We start from the raw sequence: 26,660 nt of genomic DNA on the forward strand, positions 1-26,660 counted from the left end.
GACCCAGGTGGTTATAGTAGAATATGAGCTTCGGACAAGAAATGAAAGAGGAGGAAGACTAATGAATTCTACAATAAATTTCAGCTAGTAATAGTAATAATCACAGGAGGAAAAGGTATTCTTGTAAAAGGCCGGGTAATAGGGGATCGTGTCATAGAGATTACGTCATGGTCACACTGAGATTCCGAAATCAGATACTGGATTGTGAGACATACCGAGGAGCAGATATGGACCCAGATCACAATGTGGTAGTGATGAAGAGTTGGCTGAAGCTAAACAGACTAGTCAGAAAAAATAAATACGCAATGAAGTGGTATATAGAAATTCTAAGGAACGACGAGGTACGTTTGAAGTTCTCTACGGCTATAGATACAGCAATAAGGAGTTGCTCAGTAGGTAGAACAGTTGAAAAGGAATGGACATCTCGGAAAATTGCAGTCACACAATTTAGAAAGAACTGCAAAGAATCCACGTAACAGAAGATATACTTCAGCTAATCGAAAAAAGAAGGAGGTTCAACACTTCAAGGATATTCAGGAATACAGGAATACCTGTCGCTGGGGAATGAAACAGATAGGAACTGCAGGGAAGCTAAGACGAAATTGCCGCACGAAAAATGTGAAGAAAGCGAAAAAGATGTGACTGTCGGAAGAACTGACTCAGCATGCAGGAAAGTCAAAACAACCTTTGGTGAAATTAAAAGCAAGGGTGGTAACATTAAGAGAGCAACGGGAATTCCACTGTTAAATGAAGAGGAAAGAGCGGATGGGTGAAATAAGTACACTGAAGGTCTCTATGAGTGGGAAGATATGTCTGATGGGATAGAAGAAGAAACAGGAGTCGATTTAGAAGGGATGGGGGATCCAGTATTAGAATTAGAAGTTAAGACAGATTTGAAGGACTTAAGATCAAAGAAGGCAGAAGGGATAGCTAACATTCCATCATAATTTCTAAAATCATTGGGGGAAGTGGTAACAAAATGACTATTCACATTGATGTATAGAATGTATGAGTCTGGCTACATACCATCTGACTTTCGTAAAAATATCATCAACACAACTTGGAAGACTGCAAGAGCTGACAAGAGCGAGAATTATCGCACAATCAGCTTAACAGGTCATGCGTCCAAGTTGCTGACAAGAACAAGTTACAGAAGAATGGAAAAGAAAGTTGAGGATGTCCTAGATGATAATCAATTTGGCTTTAGAATGGTAAAGGCGTAGGAGAGGCTATTCTGACGCTGAAGTTGATAATGGAAACTACAGAAAAATCAAGACATGTTCATAGGATTTGTCGTAATGGAAAAAGCGATTGACAATGTAATATGGTTAAAATGGTATAAGATGTTCGAAATTCTGAGAAAAATAAGGCGAAAGCTATAGCGAGAGACGGGTAACATGCAATATGTACAAGAGCCAAGAGGGGATAATAAGAGTGGACTGCCAAGAATGAACTGCTAGGATTAAAAAGGGTGTAGGACAGGGTTGTAGTCTTTCGCCCATACTGTTCAATCTGTACGTCTAAGAAGAAATGATAGAAATTCTGCTACCTAGCCAGCAAAATAACCAATGACGGACGGAGCATAGAGGACATTAAAACCAGAGCAGCACTGGCGAAAAGGGCATTGCTGGCCAAGAGAAGTCTTCTGGTATTAAACACAAGCCACAATATGAGGAAGAAATTTCTGAGAATGTACGTTTGGAGCACAGAATTGTATGGTAGAGAAACATGTACTTTGGGAAAACCGCAACAAAAGGGAATCGAAGAGATGTGGTGCCCCAGACGAATGTTGAAAATTAGGTAGACTGGTAAGGTACGGAATGAGGAGGTTCTGAGCAGAATCGGCGAGAAAAGGAATATATGGAAAACACTGAAAAGAAGAAGGGACATGATGATAGGGCACCTTTTAAGACATGAGGGAATGACTTCCATGGTAGTAGAGGGAGCTGTAGAGGAAGAAAGAGGAATGCATCCAGTAAATAATACAGGACGTGGGTTGCAGTGCAACTCTGAGATGAAGAGGTTGGTACAGAACAGGAATTCATGACGAGCCACATCAAATCAGTCAAATGACTGACTGATGGGAAAAAATAAATCGATTGCTTTTTCTGGCGTAAACAACGTGCGAGAGAGACACGTTTCGTGAGAGCGCGTATTTCCATAGTGGTCTATTCTCACATGCGATACTTAGTCGTAGCACACCACAGAGAGAAAGAAACAAATGCACCCTTGTTCAGTGGGTACTGGACGACTGTCACTGCAGTGATGATCGTATACGCTGGCAGAAGTTAAAAAGGGAAGAAAAGATTCGAATAAAGACAACGAATTCCGAGCAGAATTGTGAGACTACTCTGAGGGAACAAGAAAAATAAACCAGACTATAATATGTCAAACAGCACCTCTAACAATGGGCATCTGTCAGACAAAGCAAATGTAGGCCTGCCATACAACAGGTCTGTATTAAGTAAACGAACGAAAATGTACGACATATGTAAAGAAATCAAAACTAAAATTAGTGATTAACCAACGTTTACTCGCTTAGTGGACGTCCATTAATTACGTGACACCAAAATGTGGGAGGGGTCCGGGAAAGTCACACGAAATATCATTTAAAGGAAAGTGTGGTGGGAGTGTGGCAGGGGTTGGGGAAATGAGAGTCTCATAATAACTTTTAATAGAATGTACATTATTGTAACATATAACATTTTGTGTTATAAAATTAATCCCGAGCCTTGACGATATTAAGGTGTCCACAAGTCTTCATAGAGAATCGGAAGTGAACAGTGTGCTTTGCACACGTGTATGCCCAGGATTTCGCTATCAGAAACGTGCTGCGCAAGCGTCAGAACTCATTTGCAGAGTCCCTGACATATTGGTCGAAATCGTTGCTTGTCAGTCAGCGTGTCAGTCGTGATATTCTGCAGACAAGTCGAAACATATACGAGCAGCAAGTTAATCTTTTGTAGAAGTAAACTAAGCTGAAGTTCATCGACAAGAATTCTTTTAGTGATCGTATGAGTCAAGAGATTCAAAGCTTCGTAGTAGTACAGTTCAAAGGAAGACAAAAACACTGCTGTCTTTCGTCTGCAAAGTAAGTAAAGGTTCAGTGACATTTAACGTATATAATATACCAATAAAAGGTCAAATTTTTAGAGATACCTCAAAAGCCTCATACTATTTTCGTGGAGCCCTTTGTCTTGTCTCTGTCTATCTCTCAGGAATGCCATGTACAAGATAAAGCATTTTTAATCTCTCTGTAAAAACAATGTTTAATACCCTTTCTAAATAAAGATTCAAGTGTTTTAATCAATGTTTAAAATAAATAAAATAATTCAATTTTTATGTACTTTTACCCGACTTCGGGGTAAACCTCACACGATAAAGATGGTCCCCCCCCACAACTCACCAGTGGGAAGGGGTCCAGATTAAAACAAGACCCTCACTTAACTTACAGACATCCCTTTTCCGTACATTACATATATTTTTCCTGCTCCGGCACCAGCGAACTCCTGTACGACTTCGTTCACTTTTGGACATTCCGTTAGCTCTTGTTCAATCGACACCATTTACAGCCCAAAACTTGCGGTTGGCATATTGCTGACATCAGGTACGTTTTAGTCAGTTGGAGCTTCGATAAAAAGCCCAAAACTTGCGGTTGGCATATTGCTGACATGAGGTACGTTTTAGTCAGTTGGAGCTTCGATAAACTTCCATCTTTACTTGCACCGGTTGTGTAAACTAATTCGTAAGTTTACACTTATTCTGTGCGCAAAGCCACACTCCTTTATGAGTTTCTAAGCTTACGTTGGTGTGCTACTAAGCTTTTCCATTGTTGAGGGCCATTTAAGTTATCTTTAAACTCGACGAAATTGATGTCCATGACTAAAGGTGCCACACAGTTTGGGAACACTTCTTGCTTAGAACGTCAGATGACACGTCATTAATTTTAATAAAGTCATAAAAAAAATCAAAGGGCTCATTGTGACATTTGAGGTGCTGAAATCTGTTCCTACATCTACGTGATTACTCTGCTATTCACAATAAAGCGCCTGGCAGAGGGTTCAATGAATCACCTTCAAGCTGTCTCTCTACCGTTCCGCTGTCTAAAGGCACGCGGGAAAAACGAGCATGTATATTTTTCTGTGCGAGCCCTGATTTCTCTCATTTTATCGTGATGGTCATTTCTTCCTATGTAGGTGGGAGAGAATTTTTTCGCAATCGGAGGAGAAAACTGGTGATTGAAATTTCATGAGAAGATCCCTTCGCAGCGAAAAACGCCTTTGTTTTAATGATTGCCACTCCAATTCACGTATCATGTCAGTGGCACTATCTCCCCTATTTCGTGATAATACAAAACGAGTTGCCCTTCTTTGTACTTTTTCGAGGCCGTCCGTCAGTCCCACCTGTGCGGATAGCACACCGCACAGCATACTCCAAAATAGGGTGGACAAGCGTGATGTAAGCAGTCTCTTTAGCAGACCTGTTACACCTTCTAAGTGTTCTGCTAATGAATCTCAGTCTTTGGTTTGCTCTCCCCGCAGTATTATCTATGTGATCGTTCCAATTTAGATTATTTGTAATTGTAATCCCTAAGTAATTAGTTGAATTTACAGCCTTTAGATTTATGTGACTTAACGCGTAATCGAATTTTAGCGGATTTCTTTTAGTACTCATGTGAATAACTTCACACTTTTCTTTATTCAGGATCAATTACCACTTTTCGCACCATAGAGATATCTTATATAAATCATTTTGCAATTCGTTTTGGTCATATGATGACTTTACAAGATGGTAAATGACAGCATCATCTGTAAACAATCTAAGACGGCTAATGAGATTGTCTCCTATATCATTAATATAGATCAGGAACAATAGAGGGCCTATAACACTTCCTTGGGGAACGCCGGATATTATTTCTGTTTTACTCGATGACTTTCCGTGACCTTTCTGACAGGAAATCACTAATCCAGTCGCAAAACTGAGGCGATATTCCATAGGCACGCAGGTTGGTTAGAAGAAGCTTAAGCGCAACGGTGTCCAAAGTCTTCTGTAAATCTAAAAATTTGGAATTAATTTGACATCCCCTGTCGATAGTATTCATTACGTCATGAGTTTATAGATCTAGTTGTGTTTCGCAAGAACGATATTTTCTGCATCCGTGCTGGCTACGTGTCAATAAATCGTTACCTTCGAGATACTTCATAATGTTCGAATACAGTATATGTTCCAAAACCCTACTGCAAATCGACGTTAGTGATACATGCCTGTAATTCAGCGGATTACTCCCACTTCCCTTTTTGGGTATTGGTGTGACTCGAGCAATTTTCCAGTCTTTAGGTACGGATCTTTCAGTGAGTGAGCGGTTGTATATATTTGCTAAATATGGAGTTACTGTGTCACCTTACTCTGACAGGAACCTCACTGGTACATAACCTGGACCGGAAGCCTTGCCTTTATTAAGTGACTTAAGTTGCTTTGTGACACCGAGGATATCTATTTCTATGTTTCTCATCTTGGGAGTTGTTCTTGATTGGAATTCAAGAACATCGTCGTCTTTGATGAAGAAGTTCCGGAAAATCGAGTTCGATAACTTTGCTTTAGTGGCACTGTCATCAGTGACTTCACCGTTGTTATCGCACTGTGAGGGTATTGACTGGGTCTTGCCTTTGGTGTGCTTTATGTATGACCAAAATCTCTTTGGATTTTCTGCCAGATTTCGAGACAGAGTTTCGTTGTGGAAATTATTGAAAGCATCTCGCATTGAAGTACGTGCTATATTTCTAACTTCTGCAAAACTTAGCCAGTCTTGGGGATTTTGCGTTCTTTTAAATTTGGCATGCTGTTTTCGCTGGTTCTGCAACAGTGATCTGATCAGTCTTGTGTACCATGGGGGAGCAGTACCATCACTTATTAATTTGTGTGGTATAAATCTCTCAATTGCTGTCGATACTATTTCTTTGAAATCATTCCAAAACTTTTCTACGCTTACATGATCAGACCGGAAGGAGTCTAGACTGCCTAAGAGCATTTTTGTCAGCATTTTTAAATAGATATACGTTTCGTTTCTTTTTGATGGTAGTAGCAGTTACGGTATTCAGCCTAGCAACTACCGCCTTGTCTTCGCTAATCCCTGTATGCGTTACGATACTCAACATTTGTCCAGGATTATTTGTTGCTAAGAGGTCAAGTATTATTTCGCAAACACTTACGCTCGACTGCGCTCATGAACTAATTGTTCAAAATAATTTTCTGAGAAAGCGATTCAGTACAATTTCGGATGACGTTTTATGCCTGACGCCGGCTTTAAACGTATAATTTTTTCAGCATATCGAGGGTAGATTAAACTCACCACCGACTATAATTGTATGAGTGTGGTACATATTTGGAATGAGACTCCAGTTTTTTGCTGTTCAGCGACTATATATTCTGAGTTGGGGGATCGGTGAAACGACCCCATTAATACTTTAGACCGATTGTCAAGTATAACCTGTAGCCATACTATTTGGCAGGAACTATCTACTTCAGTTTCACCATGAGGGAAAGTTCTAAGCAAAGAAGGGAAAACAGAAAGGTGGAACGAACATATAGAGGGTCTATACAGGGGCGATGTCCTTGAGGACAATATTATGGAAATGGAAGAGAATGTAGATGAAGCTGAAATGGGAGATATGATACTGCGTGAAGAGTTTGACAGAGCACTGAAAGACCTGAGTCGAAACAAGGCCCCTGGAGTAGACAACATTCCATAACAACTACTGACAGCCTTGGGGGAGCCAGTCCTGACAAAACTCTACCATCTGGTGAGCAAGATGTATGAGACAGGCGAAATACCCTCAGACTTCAAGAAGAATATAATAAATCCAATCCCAAAGAAAGCAGGTGTTGACAGATGTGATAATTACCGAACTATCTGTTTAATAAGTCACAGCTGCAAAATACTAACGCGAATTCTTCACAGAAGAATGGAAAAACTGATAGAAGCCGACGTCGGGGACGATCAGTTTGGATTCCCTAGAAATGTTGGAACACGCGAGGTAATACTGACCCCACGACTTATCTTAGAGGAAAGATTAAGGAAAGGCAAACCTACGTTTCTAGCATTTGTAGACTTAGAGAAAGCTTTTGACAATGTTGATTGGAATGCTCTCTTTCAAACTCTGATAGTAAATACAGGGATCGAAAGGCTATTTACAATTTGTACAGAAACCAGACGGCAGTCATAAGAGTCGAGGGGTATGAAAGGGAAGCAGTGGTTGGGAAGGAAATGAGACAGAGTTGTAGCCTATCCCCAATGTTATTCAATGTGTATATTGAGCAAGCAAAAAATGAAACAAAAGAAAAGTTCGGAGTAGGAATTAAAATCCACGGAGAAGAAATAAAAACTTTGAGGTTCGCCGATGACATTGTAATTCAGTCAGAGACAGCAAAGGACGTGGAAGAGCAGTTGAACGGAATGGACAGTGTCTTGAAAGGAGGGTATAAGATGAACATCAACAAAAGCAAAACGAGGATAATGGAATGTAGTCGAATTAAGTCGGGTGTGCTCAGGGCATTAGATTAGGAAATGAGACACTTAAAGTAGTAAACGAATTTTGCTATTTGGGGAGCAAAATAACTGATGATGGTTGAAGTAGAGAGGATATAAAATGTAGACTGGCAATGGCAAGGAAAGCGTTTTGAAGAAGAAAAATTTGTTAACATCGAGTATAGATTTAAATGCCAGGAAGTCGTTTCTGAAAGTATTTGTGTGGAGTGTAGCCATGTATGGAAGTGAAACGTTAACGATAAATAGTTTAGACAAGAAGAGGATAGAAGCTTTCAAAATGTGATGCTACAGAAGAATACTGAAGATTAGATGGGTAGATCACATAAGTAATGAGGAGGTATTGAATAGAATTGTGGAGAAGAGGAGCTTGTGGCACAACCTGACTAGAAGAAGGGATCGGTTGGTAGGACATGTTCTGAGACATCGAGAGATCACCAATTTAGTTTTGGAGGGCAGCGTAGAGGGCAAAAATCGTAGAGGGAGACCGAGAGATGACTACACTAAACAGATTCAGAAGGATGTAGGTTGCAGTAGGTACTGGAAGATGAAGAAGCTTGCACAGGATAGAGTAGCATGGAGAGCTGCATGAAACCAGTCTCAGGACTGAAGACCACAACAACAACAACAACAACAACATAAAGGAAAGTACTTCTGGCAACAATAAATACTCCACCACCAATTACATTAAATCTATCCTTTCTGAACACTGTTATCTCGTCAGAAAAAATTTCTAATGAACTTATTTCCGGCTTTAGCCAGTTTTCTGTACGTAGTAATATATCTATTTGAGCTTCAGTTCCTTCTATTAGGACTTGGAGTTCTGGTTTATTCCCAACACTGCTACAATACCGATCGTTTCTACAACTAACTGTGTTTTACCCACCCACTCTTACACGATGCCCTTTCTGTGGCTTTCTGCGGCCCTCTAACCTAAAAAAACATCCAGTCCCTTCCACACAGCCCCCGCTACCCGTGTAGCGGCTTACTGTGTGTAGTGGACTCCTGACATACTAAGCGGAACCCGAAAACCCACTTCCCGATGGCGCAAGTCAAGGAATCTGCAGCCTACACGGTCACAGAACTGCCTGAGTGTCTGATCCAGACCCTCCACTCGGTTCTGCATCAAAGGACCACAGTCGGTTCTATCGACGATGCTGCAGATGGTGAGCTCCGCCTTAATGTCGCAAGCAAGACTGACAGTCTTTACCATTTCCGTTCGCCGCCCAAAACCAGAGAGAATCTCCTGCGATCCAAAGCGACACATGTCGTTCTTACCGAAATGAGCCACCACCTGCAGTTGGTTGCACCCTGCACTCTCGATGACATCCGGAAGCAGTCGTTCCACATCCGGAATGCACACGGAGTGCACACCAACTTCCTTCCCCTCCTTGGCAGCCATGTTCCTTAGGGGCTTCATTACGCGCCTAACGTTGGAGCTCCCAATTACCAGCAAACCCTCCCTCTTTGAACGCGCAGACCTTTCGGACCGAGAAGCTTCCTCTGGAACAGGGTGGACGACTGCATCCGGCTCAGAGGCATCGTCAGCCAAAGATAACGCCCGAAACTTGTTCGTCCAACGAACCGGGGAGGCCCTACGATCAGCCCCTTGGAAAATTTTTCGCTGCCCGCCAGACTTTGGAATGATCTCCCACTCGACCACGGGTGAGGGGTCAACCTCAGTGCAGGCAGTACCCGGGGCGGCCACAGCAGTGGACCGAACTGGGGACATGAGGGATGTGTTCGACATCTCTAGCATCCCCGCATCCGACCCCCCACAGTGATGCCCCTTGGCAGCAGCTTCAAGCTGTGTGATGGAAGCCAATGCAGTCTGGAGCTATGAGAAAAGAGTCGCCAAATCAGCTCGCACCTGTACACAGCAGTCACAGTTCCTATCCATTCCTGCAGTCGCTCCTGTTTGAAGCTCGTAAAGAGAGAATGTATTTAAGATCCAGGACTTTCAAGTAAAAATCTATTTTGTAATGCATTTCTAGACCTTCAGTTTTATTATCTTCTGGCTGACGCAGGAATTGTTCCTTCTTCCGCTATTTCTCATCTGCGTTGTATCACCTACTTCCGGGTTTCCTATTTCTAGTTTGTTTACTAGTTCTCCAACGCGTAGCAGCTAATGTAGGAATTTTAGATCATCCCTGTAGCACTTGTAGCATTCTGTCAATAGCTTTCGTTATATCTGTGGAAATGTGTTGGACTATGGTAATACTTTATAGATTTTTGATGACAAAATTAATATGCAACTGAACAAAGGGGCGTGAAATGCCAGATAAGTTTTGCCACACTGCCAGCCGGATGTGCAACCATTCTGAGCGTGTTCCCGTGTTCGTTCATTTGTTCAGTGCGTCATAGACATCTCCTATGTTATACTTAAGAATGGCGACTGAGTCAGTCTTACTTTCCCAACACTATGGCTTCAACATTAGGGCCGATATGTGACCATTCAAGGCTCCCAGCGTAGAGTACAAGCAGAAAATAAATCATAACTTTCTCGACAAACAAATGAAAGAAACTGTTTATTTGGACACCTTTGCAGCATCATTCACAACTACACTTACGGAATGACTACTGCAGGGAACATAAAATGCCTCAGGATTCATATGTAAGATCTGCTTTTGTATTCCTACGTTCTCGTCTATCATATTAGAACTATTATCATACCCTTCCCGTCATATGTTGTCTAAAGATATTTTCATTTCCTCTAACTGCTGGGTGAGCCCAAAACCTGTGTATCTCTTAGAGAAACAAAGTCAAGAAAATGTTCCCTAATATTCGTATAACAAGTGTCAACATCAGTAGAAATACCCTATGATTTTTATTTGCTCAGACCAGGAGTATCTGGGGTAAAGTGCCAAAGTATACTGTAGCAGTAGGTTGATTTCAATAAAGACGATATTGATTTAGAAATTATGGTTGGAGCACGTGAATTGTTTCATTTTTCTCTTAATTTTTTTTTTTTTTTTTTACATGAACTAAATCAAATTATCCAGTTAATAACTTGGGATCTACCGTCGCTTGGTAAATTCTCAGAAATGTACCACCGTTTACTGTTACCACCTGAAGCGAGTAATATTTGAATGTCAGAAAAGACTTTGCAGCAGAAACAAAAACCGACATCTGCACTTTTTGAATACGCTAATTACTTTCAGTGAACAATTTCACCATTGCAAAAACGTTAATTTCTATTTGTAGAAGTAAAGGAACGAGAAAGATTCATCCTTAGGACAGCTGCAAAACTCCGTTATTTGTTTTGGAGGAACTCTTATAACAAAGGCTGTATCAACAAAATCGTCTGTTTTGTCTAGCCGTTTTGTAGTATCTGACTGTGAGATGTGCAGTTTCTACACTGAGCTGAAACAGTTTCGGATTCCTTAGAGAGCTCGGACACCATATCCGACTTAGCAAGTGACGATGAAGGTCCATCTTCAACTACCGAAGGCATCCACTGATTCGTTCCAGCAACTTCATTCGCGGCTGAATCATTTTGACCAAATCCTTCCTTAGTTTGAAAAAAATTATCCAACGAAAAATACCATTTTTATCTACAGTTTCTTCTTCATCTCGTCTTGACTTCCAGAGAGAAGCTTTCTGCCGTCAGACATTGTAAGTGTTTACATTTGCACGTTCCCTGATGAAAACAAGTCACATCACAATCAGTAAACCTTTTCACATTAAACTACTAATCCGTGCACAATGACAGATGAATGAGCAAATATTTTCAACACGGTCGTTGCTCTGCTGTGGTCTTTACCGGAAAGTCTAAAATGAGTACTAAGAGCATTGGCAGAATGTTTTCAGCTACATGATTATTGTTCGAAGTTGATAGGTAGAAATAAATTGTGTATGGCAAATGAAATATGTCTCTAAGAAGCGCAGCACGTACAGATCTTTATTAGTCACACAAACCACAGTTCGACCACTGTGTCACACTTCACTCACTGCTGATTTATTAATTGCAGTCCATTAATAAACAAAGCAAGCCTACACTGTTCCTCTACAATGGAAGTGTCAACAGCCGGCTGTGGAGACTGCATGGCAGTACCGAAACAACAGGTGTGACGCGCGACCTGTACCAACCAGCACAGTTAAGTGCAATGTTGCCGGCGGTACCATTGGCGCTTCTAATGTACAAAGTGGAAAGTCCTAAGGCAGCGAAGAAGCTACATATAAATATTTAATTTTTGGGAAAAAAGTGTGTAAATTGCCATTGCCTATTTAGTGTGGCCGTAGTACATAAAGGAAAAATGCCTGTGGACGGATATAGAGGCGTCCGTCATGCCAAGACCTCGATTTACGGCTCAATACCAGCAGTTCTGAAAGCTCTTCCATTTATTGTGAAGAAAAGTGACAGTTAAATCCTTAATAAAGTCGTTGGCTCACAAACAGTTTGAAATACGAGGAAACTGGATTAAGAGCTCGTGAAGTGGAGTTTAGCTGCTTCAGCTCCAAAATCAGGTTTGAAATGTTTTTCCGTATGATCTCAATATTAATATGTATTGGTTATGGCTTCAACACAGAGAAAGCACAGGAAATGATGGAACACATAAAAGAAAGTTAGAGATATAGCAGAAAAAAATAATTTATATGAACGTGATAACAAGAAGAAGAATGTAAATGATATTAATGGCTGATCAAAAGGAGAGGGAGTGTTGGAGGAAGCATAAAATAAATAATTCCCCGTGTAATCGCCGCTTGATAATGATGTCTGGGCTCAACAGACCTATGGAAGTTGATAGGCAGTTCATATTTTACTTATTTTTTGTTACGAAGTGTTTTTCTCAGCGATACTGCTATAGGTGATTAAAGTTGCTGTATAGCAACTGCTACGTCTTCATATGCTTACACTTATGTTGATTTCTATATTATAAAGTTTTCGTTTGTGCGGGGGCTTACAAGCTGAAGCAGGTAGATTTTAAGGTGCATGATAGAAATTTAGTTGGCAGCACTGCTACTAGCAAGCTTTGCTACTTTGAAAGACGCACTCAAGGTGACCAACTCCAGCGCTTCATTTGGCATTTGTTTCACAAGGTCGCAGATAGTTTGCAGTAAGACACCAGATTTTATGAATGGTTTGTATTTCCAAATTATTCTCACTATTCTCCATTTAGGCAAAACCTTCCTTGTCCTGTTTAATTCATCTTTTTGGAGCTATATTAGAATCTAAAGCCTGCAGTCCCCCCCCCCCTCCCTCTCTCTCTCTCCGAGAACCAGTCCAGAATGGAGTATAAAAATGACTACTGTGAATTCTGACAATGACTTTTCGCCTTAAGTACCCTGTTCACTTACAGGTAATCTCACAAGTAAATTTTTTTTCAAAACTCATTTGCAGAGAGATCAGGCGACCTTGCTGTCAAGGTGGGGTTTGGTAAGCACGTAGTCAATCAATAGAAATTCTGCATTCTACAGGCGTGAATTATCTTGCCCAGGAAGACTTGCCATGAAGAGCTACAAACCTGGCCGTAGAACATCATCGTTTTACTTTTGTGTTGTGAGGGTTCCGCACATTACAACCAAAGGGTTCATGTTATGAAATGAAATGGCGCCCCAGACCATCACTCCTGGCTGTAGCGTCGTACGTCGGGCGACAGTCGGGTTTCCATCCCACTGCTCCGTGGGGCATCTCGGCCTGGAATCCATTCAGCGGTGCAGAATGGTTTCCAGTGATGAGCCCCGCTTCGAGCTGAGTCCCGATAACCAGCGGAGACGAGACTACTTTGGAGATGGCTCAGACAGCGGTTGGATGACCACTGTGGCCTGCATTACGACCCGACAACCAACAGTGACGTTCCGGCGTCCCATTTGTTTTCATAGCAGGACACCTCTGGTTGCCATCCGCGGCACACTTACAGCACAGCCATACGTTGACGGTATTGTACGACCGGTTTTGTTGCCCTTCTTGGAAAGGCGTTTTGGGTTTACATTTGAGCAAGATAACGCGCGCCCAAAAACGGCGAGCATTTCTACTGCTGGTCTTCGTGCTCGCCAAACCCAATCTTGGCCGACAAGGTCGTCTGAACTCGCCCCATCTGAGAACTGAGAACGTTTTGAGCACTATGGGCAGGGCGCTCTCGGGATTTTGACGATATGGACAGAATGTGGCAACATATTCCTCACGAGGATATTCAAGAATTCTATCAATCAGTGACAACCGGAATAACTGTTTGCACGAGGGCGAGAGGTGGATCAACGCATTATTGCCTTGTTACATTTGTGAAGCTCTTTGCTATCAATATATGATCATATGGAAATGGTATCTGTTCTTTCGTACATGTCCGAAAAACAGGTACCATTGTTGATCTTGCAGCTCTCGAAGAATCGAATTACAATGAAATCCAGACCATTAGCTGCTTAAAGGCGTTGATAAATATCAAATGGGACTGTTGAAAATGTGTGCCCCCGTCGGTACTCAAACCCAGGATGTCCTCCTTACATGGCAGACGCGTTATCTGGCTATAGAGGACACAGAGGATAGTGGGACTGCAGGGACTTATCTCTAGCACTCTCCCCGTGAGACCCACACTTCCAACTTACTGTCCGCACACTACATTTGTAGTGCACCTGCCCGCTAATTACTCGCGGCAGTCAATCTACCGATTCCCTTAAGAGTTTGAGCAATGTGATTGGATCCGCACTGGAGAAGATCATTGGCTTGTAAGCCTTATCTGTATGAAGATGGTATGTGTTCTTTCGGACATGATCTCATTCAGTGCGGATGCACTCACATTGCATAAACTCTTACGGGAATCGGTAGATTGACTGCCGCGAGTAATGAGTACAGAGGGCAGGGGCACTACTAATTTAGTGTGTGGACAGTAAGTTGGAAGTGTGGGTCTCACGGGGAGCGTGCGAGAGATAATGCAGGCATGGTAGCTCAGCGTGTTCGGTCAGAGATTTAGTTAGCTGCCCTATGTAGTATAAAAAAATTTACTGAACGAATCAATGAAGACCCTGAATGGGTGTCATTGGACGTCCGCCCAAAACGAATTCAGCGAACAATATAGAACAAAATGAGATTAAGAAAAAAAGCACTCAAATGGTGTCTTGCAGAGATGTTGCGTACCATACGGAATGTTGCACTATCTAGCTCCACAACATCTTTTGTAAAATACCGTTCTGCGTGAACTGTCGAATGTGTGCCAGAGCGTTCGTGGACATGTTTAGCCGCAGTTAAGACGTCCCGCCCTCTACATTTCGTTTTACTACCAGTGGTCGCGTGTTCCGCAGCAGTTGTCGGTTGTTCGGTAGCAGCTCGCAGTTGTTCCTTAGCAAATGTCAGTTGTTCCTCAGCAGAGTATAATAGAAAAGAGTCCGGTCCCAAATCCTCTTCCCCAAAACAAATGCAGTAGTACATGGGTGGAGGTAAATGCAACACGATAGCTCACAGAACGAGAGAAATGCGGTGTACGTGCGTTGCTGTGGGTTCAAAATGGCTCTGAGCACTATGGGACTCAACTGCTGAGGTCATTAGTCCCCTAGAACTTAGAACTAGTTAAACCTAACTAACATAAGGACATCACAAACAACCATGCCCGAGGCAGGATTCGAACCTGCGACCGTAGCGGTCTTGCGGTTCCAGACTGCAGCGCCTTTAACCGCACGGCCACTTCGGCCGGCCCGTTGCTGTGGGCTCCCGGTGAATGCAGTAGAGGGGCCCGACACAGGAGGAATGTTTGAACACAAATTCAGGGCTAGTAAAGGTTAACTTCAAGAAACCAATAGGTGTAGGCAAAATATGGACCCGATACGAACAAGGGGCCCTTTTTAATACCACGCTACATTTTGGTATTTAAGACGATACGCTTATTTTAAAATAACTGGACACGTGTGTTTGTGTAGTCCTGGGTGGCTGTGCTACTCACCGCACAGGGTGGGGACCAGTCGGTGCCCTCTCGCTGCGGCGTCGAGCTGCCGCTGAAGGAGCGGCCAGCTGGGGCGCCGCCCTCACACCGCATCCGCCACCCCGGCTACCGACAGGGGGCTGCCACTGCACACACATCACCCCCTGTTGTGTGGGGCCCGCCGATCAAGATTTCACAAAAAATAACAAAAGAAATATTTTGGCACAAATCGTTCTATTTGTAAATGAGTAGGGCATGAATGTGCCTGTTTACAGAATTCGACAGCTACATGGCTACTTTGCACATCACATTTAAGTTCCTGGCAGAGGATTCATGCAACGACCTTCACAATGATTTTCTATCATTCCAATCTCGAATAGCGCGCTGAAAAAATGAACATATACATATTTCCGTGCGGGCTCTGATTTCCCTTATTTTATCGTAATGATCGTTCCTCCGTTTGTAGGTCGGCATCAATAAAATATTTTCGCAGTTGGACGAGAAAGTCGGTGATTGAAATTTTGTCAGAAGATTCCACCTAACGAGAAACTCCGCTATTTTAATGGTTTCCACCCAAATCCCCTATTTCTCGATCATGCAATACATGATGCCTTCTTTGCACTATGTCTATGTACTCTGTTAATCCTATATGGTAAGGCTCCCAGACCACAAAGCAGTACTCTGAAAGAGGACGGACAAGCGTAGGGTAGACACTCTCTTTACTAGATTAGGTACGTTTTCTTAGTCTCCTGCCAATAAAACGCAGTCTTTCGTTAGCCTTCCCCACAACATTTTCTAAGTGTTTTTTCTTATTTAGTTGTCCGTAATTGTAATTCCTAGGCATTTAGTTGAATTTACAGCCATTAGATTTGACTGATTTATCGTGTAGCCGAAGTTTAACGGATTCCTTGTAGCACTCACGTCGATGACCACACACATTTCGTTATTTAGGGTCAACTGCCAATTTTCGCACCATTGAGATATCCTTTTTAAATTTGTTTTGATCTACTGATGACTTTAGTAGAAGATAAATGACAGTATCATACACAAACAACCTAAGACGGCAGCTCAGATTATCTCGTAATTCGTTTATACACATAAGGAACAGCGGAGGGCCTACAATACTACCTTGCCGAACGCCAGAAATCACTTTCCGTCAGTTTCTACGAACGGTGACCGCTCAAACAGGAAATCACGAATCCACTGACATTACGGAGACGATATTCCATAGGCAGACAATTTCAGTACAAGTTTTGGTGCCGGACCTACTAGTTTATTTGTTCAACGTGCCCTTCGGAAGGTAGTGGGATCGAATCCTTGTCGGACTGCGGAATATTTCACTCTCGTCAGAGCTTCACACCTTTCAGTGATGTGAAGATTTACCAGTAACGATTAGCGTTTCGGGTTACACGTTAAGCTGTACTTTTCCTCTCTGTAGTAACATGACCGGTTTAGTTTACGAATAAACAAGTCCCACCTACTGCCTGTAAACCTTGGTCAGCAAACTGATTCCGGCTGTGGAGCGAGAGTTAAAGAGAGAGGGAGGGGAGAGGGGAGGGGACCCCACAACCCGTATCTCTATACTGCGACCATTAATGCTCGCAGGAAAAACGACTTGCACACATCACACAACACAATCAGTGAGCGAGCATACGTTTTGGAACGATCTCAGCCAGATTATCTGGAGCACTGCAGGAAAGGATACCAACAGAGCCAAGATTACAGACGGTAAGAAACGTAGGTGACGATGCACAGAAATCATAGCGAGGCAGACGACAGTAGCGGTGGTAGCAGGTCAGACGACAGTCGTTCAGGTGAAGACGGACATAAATGGAGTGACTAAATGTAAATGTAAAGTCCCCGCCATGAACCATGGACCTTGCCGTTGGTGGGGAGGCTTGTGTGCCTCAGCGATACAGATAGCCGTACCGTAGGTGCAACCACAACGGAGGGGTATCTGTTGAGAGGCCAGACAAACGTGTGGTTCCTGAAGAGGGGCAGCAGCCTTTTCAGTAGTTGCAAGGGCAACAGTCTGGATGATTGACTGATCTGGCCTTGTAACAATAACCAAACGGCCTTGCTGTGCTGGTACTGCGAACGGCTGAAAGCAAGGGGAAACTACAGCCGTAATTTCTCCCGAGGGCATGCAGCTTTACTGTATGATTACATGATGATGGCGTCCTCTTGGGTAAAATATTCCGGAGGTAAAATAGTCCCCCATTCGGATCTCCGGGCGGGGACTACTCAAGAGGATGTCGTTACCAGGAGAAAAAAACTGGCGTTCTACGGATCGGAGCGTGGAATGTCAGATCCCTTAATCGGGCAGGTAGGTTAGAAAATTTAAAAAGGGAAATGGATAGGTTGAAGTTAGATATAGTGGGAATTAGTGAAGTTCGGTGGCAGGAGGAACAAGACTTCTGGTCAGGTGACTACAGGTTTATAAACACAAAGTCAAATAGGGGTAATGCAGGAGTAGGTTTAATAATGAATGGGAAAATAGGAATGCGGGTAAGTTACTACAAACAGCATAGTGAACGCATTATTGTGGCCAAGATAGATACGAAGCCCACACCTACTACAGTAGTACAAGTTTATATGCCAACTAGCTCTGCAGATGACGAAGAAATTGAAGAAATGTATGATGAAGTAAAAGAAATTATTCAGATTGTGAAGGGAGACGAAAATTTAATAGTCGTGGGTGACTGGAATTCGAGTGTAGGAAAAGGGAGAGAAGGAAACATAGTAGGTGAATATGGATTGGGGGACAGAAATGAAAGAGGAAGCCGCCTTGTAGAATTTTGCACAGAGCACAACATAATCATAACTAACACTTGGTTTAAGAATCATGAAAGAAGGTTGTATACATGGAAGAACCCTGGAGATACTAAAATGTATCAGACAGATTATATAATAGTAAGACAGAGATTTAGGAACCAGGTTTTAAATTGTAAGACATTTCCAGGGGCAGATGTGGACTCTGACCACAATCTATTGGTTATGACCTGTAGATTAAAACTGAAGAAACTGCAAAAAGGTGGGAATTTAAGGAGATGGGACCTGGATAAACTAAAAGAACCAGAGGTTGTACAGAGATTCAGGGAGAGCATAAGGGAACAATTGACAGGAATGGGGGAAATAAATACAGTAGAAGAAGAATGGGCAGCTTTGAGGGATGAAGTAGTGAAGGCAGCAGAGGATCAAGTAGGTAAAAAGACGAGGGCTAGTAGAAATCCTTGAGTAACAGAAGAAATACTGAATTTAATTGATGAAAGAAGAAAATATAAAAATGCAGTAAGTGAAACAGGCAAAAAGGAATACAAACGTATCAAAAATGAGATCGACAGGAAGTGCAAAATTGCTAAGCAGGGATGGCTAGAGGGCAAATGTAACGATGTAGAGGCCTATCTCACTAGGGGTAAGATAGATACCGCCTACAGGAAAATTAAAGAGACCTTTGGAGATAAGAGAACGACTTGTATGAATATCAAGAGCTCAGATGGAAACCCAGTTCTAAGCAAAGAAGGGAAAGCAGAAAGGTGGAAGGAGTATATAGAGGGTCTATACAAGGGCGATGTACTTGAGGACAATATTATGGAAATGGAAGAGGATGTAGATGAAGATGAAATGGGAGATATGATACTGCGTGAAGAGTTTGACAGAGCACTGAAAGACCTGAGTCGAAACAAGGCCCCCGGAGTAGACAATATTCCATTGGAACTACTGACGGCCGTGGGAGAGCCAGTCCTGACAAAACTCTACCATCTGGTGAGCAAGATGTATGAAACAGGCGAAATACCCTCAGACTTCAAGAAGAATATAATAATTCCAATCCCAAAGAAAGCAGGTGCTGACAGATGTGAAAATTACCGAACTATCAGCTTAATAAGTCACAGCTGCAAAATACTAACACGAACTCTTTACAGACGAATGGAAAAACTAATAGAAGCCAACCTCGGGGAAGATCAGTTTGGATTCCGTAGAAACACTGGAACACGTGAGGCAATACTGACCTTACGACTTATCTTAGAAGAAAGATTAAGGAAAGGCAAACCTACGTTTCTAGCATTTGTAGACTTAGAGAAAGCTTTTGACAATGTTGACTGGAATACTCTCTTTCAAATTCTAAAGGTGGCAGGGGTAAAATACAGGGAGCGAAAGGCTATTTACAATTTGTACAGAAACCAGATGGCAGTTATAAGAGTCGAGGGACATGAAAGGGAAGCAGTTGTTGGGAAGGGAGTAAGACAGGGTTGTAGCCTCTCCCCGATGTTGTTCAATCTGTATATTGAGCAAGCAGCAAAGGAAACAAAAGAAAAAATCGGAGTAGATATTAAAATTCATGGAGAAGAAATAAAAACTTTGAGGTTCGCCGATGACATTGTAATTCTGTCAGAGACAGCAAAGGACTTGGAAGAGCAGTTGAATGGAATGGACAGTGTCTTGAAAGGAGGATATAAGATGAACATCAACAAAAGCAAAACAAGGATAATGGAATGTAGTCTAATTAAGTCGGGTGATGCTGAGGGAATTAGATTAGGAAATGAGGCACTTAAAGTAGTAAAGGAGTTGTGCTATTTGGGGAGCAAAATAACTGATGATGGTCGAAGTAGAGAGGATATAAAATGTAGGCTGGCAATGGCAAGGAAAGCGTTTCTGAAGAACAGAAATTTGTTAACGTCCAGTATTGATTTAAGTGTCAGGAAGTCATTTCTGAAAGTATTCGTATGGAGTGTAGCCATGTATGGAAGTGAAACATGGACGATAAATAGTTTGGACAAGAAGAGAATAGAAGCTTTCGAAATGTGGTGCTACAGAAGAATGCTGAAGATTAGATGGGTAGATCACATAACTAATGAGGAAGTATTGAATAGGATTGGGGAGAAGAGAAGTTTGTGGCACAACTTGACCAGAAGAAGGGATCGGTTGGTAGGACATGTTCTGAGGCATCAAGGGATCACCAATTTAGTATTGGAGGGCAGCGTGGAGGGTAAAAATCGTAGAGGGAGACCAAGAGATGAATACACTAAGCAGATTCAGAAGGATGTATGTTGCAGTAGGTACTGGGAGATGAAAAAGCTTGCACAGGATAGAGTAGCATGGAGAGCTGCATCAAACCAGTCTCAGGACTGAAGACCACAACAACAACAAAAATGTAAAGTCACCGAAGTGTCATGAAAACAAATGTTCGTTACACAGTAATATCAGATGGTAACAGAAATGTATTAACTGAAGAGAGCACTCGTTGTTGTGTGGTGTAACCTAACCTAGATGCTGGATGACCCCACCTGAGGGCGAGAGGCTCAAAGGGTGACTGAGATTCTCGCCGTTGGATGGCGGGTAGTAGTAAATAGGATGTTGGCTATCCAGGAGCGAGAGGCTAAACCTCTTTCTGGGCTAGTCCTCTCTGGACAACAGTGGCGGTCCTAAAGTTTATTTTGTAAAGACGCACCTTACCATTATGGTGCGTTTGACTTTAAGTCATGGCTAGTGACTGTTTAATTTCAAAAGGATTAAGCCTCACTCTGAACTGAAGCTAGGCTAGTACCTGTAAGAGCAGTCATAGTTTGTTATAAGAGCCTACTGACGTAGTACTAAGTTGCGGCATGCTAGGTGAGGTACTAACTGAGAGTTCACTAGTTTCAGTAACCTCGGATGTGGCTTAGAGCGGCCGCTGTTTGCTTACTAGGTGTTCCAATTTGACTTACTAATTGCACACATAGAGGGACGTTACGTAAGATGGTGAGTGATCGTTTCTATAGATTCAGTGTATTGTTTTTATGTTCAGAGTTCACTGTGACTTGATTTTCATTAATGCATTTCTGTCCTACTTTTATGGCAATGAGTAATAGAATTTCAATAACTAATATGAAGAACTCAGAATTTTTCAAGGTTTTCCGATTAAATTTTATGGTAATGCATAATTAATGTTTTATCCTTTGGCTCTGTCTTTTTGTAAATGTCATTTGAAAATGGTGGTGTTCCTTGCAGTGCCATTAATTTAGACAACACTGTCTACGGAATGCATCGATTTGGTGCTGTCTTTAGGATAAAATGAACAGTCGAGATCGCAATAATATTTGTTTACTTACTGGTTTCGGCTTATGTTAAAGCCATCATCAGAATTTTTGGCCTCCTATGACTGGTGCTGGCGGCTCCTCGGTTTTTGATCGTGGCATCGCGAGAAAACCGAGGAGCCGCCAGCACCAGCCATAGGGGCCAAGAACTCTGAAGATGGCTTTAACATAAGCCGAAACCTGTAAGTAAACAAATATTATTGCGATCTCGACTGTTGATTTTAACGTCCTTCCAGTGCAACCTGGTCACTTATTCAGTTCTCTGTTACAGAGCAGGAGAGTTCCGCTTTCCTTGTGTACCGCTGTTTCGGCACTCCACGGGGTGAACACCATCGCTGCCACCCCTATCGAGCCGGTACTGCAGGTATCGCTTCTTGCTTCTGGCACCTGGGTCACTGAAGCGACATTGGGGTCCAAACGTATGCCGCATCGAGCGTGGTATCTTTTAGGGAAAAAAACGAAATGAAAAAGAAAATTTACAACTAACAATTTAGTGTCATCCTTGGCTACCCTCAGTCACAAGCACGCAGCTCTCCTCTACCCCTTCTCACTCTCCGTGCATGTTCCAGCGGTAGCAGAGCACGGTCGCCAGCAACAACTTTGCTGTTTCCTTAAAACGTGAAGTGTTAATTGTATGCTTTACTGATTTCTAGCAAGTTTTACATTTACAAGTGACTGAGGCTGCCACATTGGTACAACTTCATAAAAATATAAAAAATCAAATGGGATTAGTTCAAATGGGACTTAACATCTGAGGTCATCAGTCCCCTAGAACTTAGAACTACTTAACCCTAACCAACCTAAGGACATCACACACATCCACGCCTGGGGCAGGATTCGAACCTTCTACCGTAGCGGTCAAATGGGATTCCTAACTGCTAATTGATGCACCTTATTTTCACGAACTCCTCTCTTCATCCTTCTCATCCCAGAATAGCACTTCCACCCTACTCCTCAGTTACTTGTGGGATGTACTCCAGTCTCTGTCTTCCCCTACAGTTTTCCCCCACTCCAGCCACCCCTAATATTGTGAAAGTTGTTCGCTTGTGTCTCAGTAGAAGTCCTATCTTCCGGTCACCTCTTCTTGCTCGTGTTTCCCGTATGTTCCTTTCATTACCGAGTCAGTGGTGAACTGCCTTATTTCTTGTCTTATCTGTCCACCAAATTTTCAACATCCTTCGATACCACATGTCAGCAGCTTCCATTCTCCTGTTTTTCAGCGTTCCAAGACTACGTTATTCACTACCGTACAATGCTGTCTTCCAAACGTAGATTCCCAGAAATATCCTCATCAGATTAAGGCTTATATTTGAGACTGGGGGGAATGCCCTCTTTTTTGTGATAATCTGCTTGTTATGACCTCGTTTCTCATTCGTCATGTGCCTTTTTGCTTGCAAGAGAGCATAATTCATTAACTTAGTGTCCCACGCTATTGCACTCAAACTCTCACAGGGGCTCTGCAGAACAGCTGTGAACACCCGAAAGTGGCCTACTAGCCGAAACCGGTCGTGCAGAAATTTTAATGTTACTGGAAACGCTTTACCATTATACATTAACTATGCCCTCTCAAGTGTGAAGCTGAAACACTAGTATTTGCAGAACATTCCACGTTGCGTGGTGTTATCTCACGTGTACTCTCAAATCTCTTTTACCTTAACCTTTAAGCGGACGTATCACTCTTGAAACGCAATTTCATCAATATGTCTGTACTGAACTATTCCGCTCCTTATTTTCTCAGGAATCGATTACTGCTGTTTGTTGCCACTTAGCAACATCGCTCTTTATAAGCAGTAGCCTCCTAACTATTTAGTTGCTATTGACATACTTCAATAAAAGGCTTTCAATAGGAATTTTATCGGAATGTACACATGTATGTTATACAATAAAGTGTACAAAATTGCATTACGAAGTGCCTCATTTCTCTATATTTTAATTTCATCCGCCTCGCTAATATGGGCAGCAGGTGGGCTGTCAGCGCTACAACATTTCGCTCTTCAGCCAAGACCTTTTTCAAAAATATAAGGGAGACAAAAACAAATAGTATTAAGAGGTAAAAATATTAGCATGAGTTTTAAAAAGTACACTCCTGGAAATTGAAATAAGAACACCGTGAATTCATTGTCCCAGGAAGGGGAAACTTTATTGACACATTCCTGGGGTCAGATACATCACATGATCACACGGACAGAACCACAGGCACATAGACACAGGCAACAGAGCATGCACAATGTCGGCACTAGTACAATGTATATCCACCTTTCGCAGCAATGCAGACTGCTATTCTCCCATGGAGACGATCGTAGAGATGCTGGATGTAGTCCTGTGGAACGGCTTGCCATGCCATTTCCACCTGGCGCCTCAGTTGGACCAGCGTTCGTGCTGGACGTGCAGACCGCGTGAGACGACGCTTCATCCAGTCCCAAACATGCTCAATGGGGGACAGATCCAGAGATCTTGCTGGCCAGGGTAGTTGACTTACACCTTCTAGAGCACGTTGGGTGGCACGGAATACATGCGGACGTGTATTGTCCTGTTGGAACAGCAAGTTCCCTTGCCGGTCTAGGAATGGTAGAACGATGGGTTCGATGACGGTTTGGATGTACCGTGCACTATTCAGAGTTCCCTCGACGATCGCCAGTGGTGTACGGCCAGTGTAGGAGATCGCTCCCCACACCATGATGCCGGGTGTTGGCCCTGTGTGCCTCGGTCGTATGCAGTCCTGATTGTGGCGCTCACCGGCACGGCGCCAAACACGCATACGACCATCATTGGCACCAAGGCAGAAGCGACTCTCATCGCTGAAGACGACACGTCTCCATTCGTCCCTCCATTCACGCCTGTCGCGACACCACTGGAGGCGGGCTGCACGATGTTGGGGCGTGAGCGGAAGACGGCCTAACGGTGTGCGGGACCGTAGCCCAGCTTCATGGAGACGGTTGCGAATGGTCCTCGCCGATACCCCAGGAGCAACAGTGTCCCTAATTTGCTGGGAAGTGGCGGTGCGGTCCCCTACGGCACTGCGTAGGATCCTACGGTCTTGGCGTGCATCCGTGCGTCGCTGCGGTCCGGTCCCAGGTCGACGGGCACGTGCACCTTCCGCCGACCACTGGCGACAACATCGATGTACTGTGGAGACCTCACGCCCCACGTGTTGAGCAATTCGGTGGTACGTCCACCCGGCCTCCCACATGCCCACTATACGCCCTCGCTCAAAGTCCGTCAACTGCACATACGGTTCACGTCCACGCTGTCGCGGCGTGCTACCAGTGTTAAAGACTGCGATGGAGCTCCGTATGCCACGGCAAACTGGCTGACACTGACGGCGGCGGTGCACAAATGCTGCGCAGCTAGCGCCATTCGACGGCCAACACCGCGGTTCCTGGTGTGTCCGCTGTGCCGTGCGTGTGATCATTGCTTGTACAGCCCTCTCGCAGTGTCCGGAGCAAGTATGGTGGGTCTGACACACCGGTGCCAATGTGTTCTTTTTTCCATTTCCAGGAGTGTATAAACGATTGAATTTTGTTGGCGTTTGCGTAAACGGAGTAAGACTGTTGTCTTTTGTTTTAAATTAAAGTCAATCGACTACGAGTTCTATACTGTTAAAAACACATAACAGAGATTCTTTTATGAAATATCACTGCAATCTGACTTAACAGCTGAAGGCCATGCATTGGGATGAACGGATCTGGGGAGGAGAAAATGTGTTCTGTAGGTATGAGGGTTGTGAGAAAAAAAAATAGAGGAGTCGGTAAGATAGGAGACTGAAATGCTCAAATGTGTGAGAAATCTTATGGGACTTTACTGGTAAGGTCACCAGTCCCAAAGCTGACACACTACTTAACCTAAATTACTTTAAGGACAACACACACACCCATGCCCGACGGAGGACTCGAACCTCCGCCGGAGCCAGCCGCACAGAAGATAGGAGACTCTATGGCTGTTGGTGTGGATAGTTGGAATACAGAAGGTGAGGAGGAGTCTGGTGGTAGGGCGTGCCTGTGATACCAAGAAGGGACGCGGGCGGAGAGGGGGAACGAGAAAGGAGCAGCCATGATGTGGAGTGGGATAGGTGGGGAGCTATAGTTGGTAGGGGTGGATCTCACTGTCTGGGAGAAGGATCCGGTTGAAATTGCGTTAGGATAGGATGTGAAATGTGTGTAGGTGTACGGATGATGAGATGTGTTTTTAAATGCATGCTACTTATTGAGTCTGGTGATTACAGGAGAAACAGAAGGATTATTCGAATCGGGTTAGCGTGTTACTATACACCATGTCGAGGTTTTCGATGTGGGCTAGGAGTGATGGGAAGTTGATGAGTTGGTAGAGGATTCACACTGGGAATTCGATTCTCTCTTTTTCCGGTTTTCCCACAGTCCATGATGCACTAATATACGGTGCTCCCCTCCATATGTACGTTGTCAGAAAGTTATACCTCCAAATGAGGCCGATGTTTAAATTTAGTAGACTTCTCTTGTCAAGGAATTCCGTAATTTGCCTGTGATAGTCAGTTTTTTATCTCCTCCTGGTTTCGTGTGTGTTGTGTTATTTTGTTTCTTATGTCAGAAATCCTTTACATTGTCAACATTGTGTTCCACAACACTAAATTATTAGTTTAACACTAATCTCAATTCAGTTACTCCCCATTACCTTCCTCTTTCTTCGGTTTACTGTCAGTCCATTGCGTGTGCTGGTTAGATCATTACACCAATTTTTCTGAGAATTTGACACATATTGTGCCGTGAGCGGGCGAAACTACTTTCGGCCGGCCACAACTGTGGGTTCTTTGATTGCACGGTTAGATGGTACATCAAACTAGAGCACATGTAATATTAATTCACTTCATTACATAAATGAACAAAAGATTTACCAAACTTTGACACACGTCTTCGGCACAGAATTGCGGGACAATCGCAACTGTCATTGACTAGCAAAGCATCATCTGATGTACTAATTAACAAAATGTTCTCTTGAGGTACAATATTAAAAATTAACGAAGTACGTTCTATCAGAAACTTTTATGACACTGCTCAACTCGATGATGTTGACTGCTGTAGCTGAGGCAGATGTTATCATTCAATATCGAACGACAAACTACAAACTATGTGAAAGTGAAATGTTAAGCTCTATATCGCTAGCTCGACTATATATTGACCCCAGTGTGAGGGCACTGCTGAGCTGAGAAGGGAGGCGTGG

At 43.1% G+C, this 26,660-nt stretch overlaps 1 long non-coding RNA gene across 1 annotated transcript in view; it reads right to left on the minus strand.

The window, feature by feature from the left end:
* The window catches only part of LOC126455435 (uncharacterized), a 34,745-nt gene that overhangs the window by 4,004 nt on the left and 4,081 nt on the right, over positions 1-26,660 (minus strand). The window contains exon 2 of the long non-coding RNA XR_007585320.1: positions 15,415-15,539. This is a non-coding gene — a long non-coding RNA (uncharacterized LOC126455435). The remainder of the gene's footprint in view (positions 1-15,414; positions 15,540-26,660) is intronic.

This window comes from Schistocerca serialis, chromosome 2 (genome assembly GCF_023864345.2).
Source record: "Schistocerca serialis cubense isolate TAMUIC-IGC-003099 chromosome 2, iqSchSeri2.2, whole genome shotgun sequence".
Lineage (NCBI taxonomy): Eukaryota > Metazoa > Arthropoda > Insecta > Orthoptera > Acrididae > Schistocerca > Schistocerca serialis.